This window comes from Erpetoichthys calabaricus, chromosome 6 (assembly GCF_900747795.2).
Source record: "Erpetoichthys calabaricus chromosome 6, fErpCal1.3, whole genome shotgun sequence".
Lineage (NCBI taxonomy): Eukaryota > Metazoa > Chordata > Cladistia > Polypteriformes > Polypteridae > Erpetoichthys > Erpetoichthys calabaricus.
The window spans coordinates 114,809,465-114,814,463 of record NC_041399.2 but is presented as its reverse complement, the minus strand read 5'-3'; positions in this window follow the sequence as shown (position 1 = coordinate 114,814,463).

Here is a 4,999-nt window from a genome sequence, read left to right as displayed (position 1 = left end):
GAGAGATAGAGAGAGACAGATAAAAAAATCAATACGTGCCCTTTGAGCTTTTAAGTATGCGAAGCACCGTGCAGCATACTTAAAAGCTGCACACAGAAGGTAGCAACGTGAAGATAATCTTTCAGCATTTTTAGACGAGCTTCCGTATCGTCTAGGTGTGCGAACAGCCCCCCTGCTCACACCCCCTACGTCAGGATCACAGATAGTCAGCGCAAGAGAGAGAGAGAGAGAAAGAAAAGGAAGTTGGGTAGCTTCTCAGCCATCTGCCAATAGCGTCCCTTGTATGAAATCAACTGGGCAAAGCAACTGAGGAAGCATGTACCAGAAATTAAAAGACCCATTGTCCTCAGAAACTCGCGAAGCAGCGAAAAATCCGCGATATATATTTAAATATGCTTACATATAAAATCCGCGATGGAGTGAAGCCACGAAAGGCAAAGCGCGATATAGCGAGGGATTACTGTATACTGTGAGGTGCCTATCACACAAGCTGTTGGCTCTCTGAAACTTGAACTCGGATTCTGCTGTGGCTTTGCGTCTGCAAGACCTGTTCTTGTCAAAGTTTCTTCCATTTCTTACTTCCTTTTAATGGTGCAGGAAATTGTAACATACATCTTTACTTTAGAGAATTGCAAAGAAAGCTAGTACAGTCTTACTTTGTAAATTGCCTCTCTCTCATCATGATAGTGTTATACTACTTAGAGAGTAGTTGCTACTAACCATGCAGCACACGGACACACTAGTTTAGTGCTTCATGGTATTTTCCACTCTTATGTCCGGCGTGTGTAGAATCAGTAGGTTCATCATGCATTTTGGGGTTGTAGGATTGGTGAAAAAGCACGTGCGCCCAGAACAACCTGATGGTAGATCCACTCTTTGTTAGAAGAATTAGGGGAAAAATAATAATTCTTTGCATTTATATAGCGCTTTTCTCACTAAGGTCTTTTATTGTACATATAACATGTAATTACAAAGATATTTAACACTAGAATTACCAGAGTCTACGAAAAAACTCGTAGATCCGGCCCACCTTAAAACCGTTCTCACCTCTCTTTTGTCTTCTAAATGTGCCGATTAAGACGAGCAGCAAGTAACCGGCTATTCCATCCCCCACCGTCGCAGAATGTTCACTAAGTTTTCCCAGCTCATGCCTTGTTTGATTATCTGGGAGTGACTGAACTGCTGGAGTTTTAGAATGGAAATAATAGATCGCTATTTGGAATACATGCATTTCATGCGTGTTCTGTTTCTACAGTAATCTGTGTAAACACATTGCTAAAACAGAAACTTTTTCATATTTTAGTAATAAATGTTACAAAATGTAGGCATAAACTATAGAATCTGTGAAGCCTGAAGTCCAAACATCAAATAAACACTTTCACAAAAGGTTCAAGGATGATACAACAGCTTCCGTGGCTTAACGCTACGGTTTGCTGACTTGGGGCACAGCAGCCCTGTCGTGCTACAGAGACGCGAGTTCGATTCCCAGCTTTGAAGAAAGTGTTTTTTTTTTTTTTTCCCTCAAACGGACATTAAATTTATAAATTGGTATGCACTGTAAATCGTTAAGTTTAAAATGTCAATCGTGGTTATTTCTGTTGATTAATTCATGCTTTTTTACTTAAGAGTCAGAACAGGAGCTTTTTCAGCTTCTAATCTGACTCAAACAGCGCCAGTATAACTTCACACCCAATCTGACGCTGTTCGTTTTCAAATAATATTGCATTACTTCGACGATGTTTTCTGATTGGTACTATTCGCGTCATAAAATGATTTCTTCAAAACGTCACATATATTTGTCTCTTTCTTTTTTTAAAATGTGCGTTGTAGCACGTAGTAACTGGCCACTTGCATGTTCTTGCGCACACTGAATGAGACAGCGCTATATGCAATCATCAGATTCAAATGTTAACAGTTATATAGCACAGAATGGAAATCAGCAGTTCTTAGCATTCCACCACGCAAGCTGTCATATCAACTGCCTACTGTAACTTGCTTTCTTTTTTCTTCGGTTATAGTCTTGAATAAAAGTGCACTTGTTTTGTTATACTTTTACATCAATATATGTTCCTGTGTTTGAGCTACATGGGCATGCTTAAAAAATACACGTATAATGCCATGAAAAGTGCACGCAGACACTTCAGTTCGCAAGCATTGGTATGACAATGCAGTCACAAGTACACTGCAGAGCTTTAGCACGTCTTTATGTGAAAACAACAGTATCAGATAGGGAGTGTCTGATGATTGCATATAGCGCTGAAGTTACTGATCTTTACTATGCTTTCCTCTGCATGTCCTGGAGTACAAAAGAAACAGCATACAGCAACACGTGGGGACTGGCAAGATTGTGGGAAAAAAAAACATGCGGTTGTATGTATCGTGATACACTGCAGATCTACAGCGTGTCTTTATGTGAAAACAGCAGTGTCAGATTGGGTGTTGGGGAAGGATCCTGAACGCGACTGAGACAATGAAAAGTGAATTAAAAAAAAAAAAAATAAACAAAGCTAACCTTTACAAATATCATAAATTACACTGGCTGTTACAGACTGAAATCAAATGTATCTTTTTACTCTAAAAATAGTGAAAATAAGAACACTTCTCAAAAGGGAGTTGTGCAGGATTGAACTCATGACCTTCTGATTCCCAGTCAGCGACCGATACTGTTGCGCCACGGAAACAATGATAGCTAATGAGTGTCAATGTCACACACTAAGGCGGCTTTTTTTTTGGCGGTGGCTTTTTTTTGTACCTTTTGTGAAAGTGTTTCTTTGATATTTGGACTTCAGGCTTCATACATCATATAGTTTATGCCTACATTTTGTCATTTGCTACTAGAATATAAAAAATGTTTCTGTTTTAACAACGTATTTACACAGATTACTGTAGAAATGCAACACATATGAAATGCGTGTGTTCCAAATAACAATCTATTATTTCCACTCTAAAACTCCACTTCACTCCCAGATAATCAATCAAGGCATGAGCTGGGAAAAGTTCGTTTACGTTCTAAGTTGTTGGGGCGATGGAATAGCCGGCTGCTGGCAGCTTGTCTTTATCAGTACATTTAGATGACAAAAGACGCTGGCGGAGAGGGAGAACGGTTTTAAGAAGCGATTTAAGGTGGGCCGGATCTACAAGTTTTTTCATAGGCTCTGGTAATTCTAGTGTTAATGGAAAAGGGGCCAAGCATGTACAATGCACATACTAAATTGGTAATGCACAGTATGCACACAAGTAGTAAAGTGATCGGGTTTCAGTGTAGCTTTATGATGAAGTACCAAGTTCCCTCCAGTTACAGTGGCAGAGTCAGGAATGCCGCTCAAGGACCATGGCCAGAGGCCTTTGTCAAACCTTAACTGCTAAAAAAAAAAATTATATATATATATATATATATATATATATATATATATATATATATATATACAGTAATCCCTCCTCCATCGCGGGGGGTGCGTTCCAGAGCCACCCGCGAAATAAGAAAATCTGCGAAGTAGAAACCATATGTTTATATGGTTATTTTATATTGTCATGCTTGGGTCACAGATTTGCGCAGAAACACAGGAGGTTGTAGAGAGACAGGAACGTTATTCAAACACTGCAAACAAACATTTGTCTCTTTTTCAAAAGTTTAAACTGTGCTCCATGACAAGACAGAGATGACAGTTCCGTCTCACAATTAAAAGAATGCAAACATATCTTCCTCTTCAAAGGAGTGCGCGTCAGAAGCAGATGTCAGAGAGATAGAGAAAAGCAAACAATTCAATAGGGCTGTTTGGCTTTTAAGTATGCGAAACACCGCGGCACAAAGCTGTTGAAGGCGGCAGCTCACACCCCTCCGTCAGGAGCAGGGAGAGAGAGAGAGAGACAGAGAAAAATCAATACATGCCCTTTGAGCTGTTAAGTATGTGAAGCACCGTGCAGCATGTCGCTTCACAAAGCAGCTGCACACAGAAGGTAGCAACGTGAAGATAATCGTTCAGCATTTTTAGACGAGCGTCCGTATCGTCTAGGTGTGCGAACAGCCCCTCTGCTCACACTCTACGTCAGGATCAGAGAGAGTCAGCGCAAGAGAGAGAGAGAAAAGTAAGTTGGGTAGCTTCTCAGCCATCTGCCAATAGCGTCCCTTGTATGAAATCAACTGGGCAAACCAACTGAGGAAGCATGTACCAGAAATTAAAAGACCCATTGTCCGCAGAAATCCGCGAACCAGCAAAAAATCCGCGATATATATTTAAATATGCTTACATATAAAATCCGCGATGGAGTGAAGCCGCGAAAGGCGAAGCATGATATAGCAAGGTGCTTCGCATATTTAAAAGCTCGAAGGGCACGTATTGATTTGTGCTTGAAAAACACTCTGTCTCTCTCTGTCTCTCTCTCTCTTTCTCTGCTCCTGACGGAGGGGGTGTGAGCTGCCGCCTTCAACAGCTTTGTGCCACGGTGCTTCGCATACTTAAAAGCCAAACAGAGAGAAATGCAAACAAATCAATAGGGCTATCTCTGTGACAGTCACTGCTCCTGACACGCACTCCTTTGAAGAGGTAGATATGTTTGCATTCTTTTAATTGTGAGACAGAACTGTCATCTCTGTCTTGTCATGGAGCACAGTTTTAAACTTTTGAAAAAGAGACAAATGTTTGTTTGCAGTGTTTGAATAACGTTCCTGTCTCTCTACAACCTCCTGTGTTTCTGCGCAAATCTGTGACCCAAGCATGACAATATAAAAATAACCATATAAACATATGGTTTCTACTTCGCGGATTTTCTTATTTCGCGGGTGGCTCTGGAACGCAACCCCCGCGATGGAGGAGGGATTACTGTATACATAGGGCCCAAGTGAACTATAATTGCTTCACACACTTGCCTTACTATTTTCGAAACCAGTGCCATCTTAATGCGTAAGTACACTAGGGCACTGCACAGGGGCCCATCTTAATACATAATTCGCCTGCCTCCTCACTCACTCACTCACTCACTCATGTCCGTCCGAAGCCGA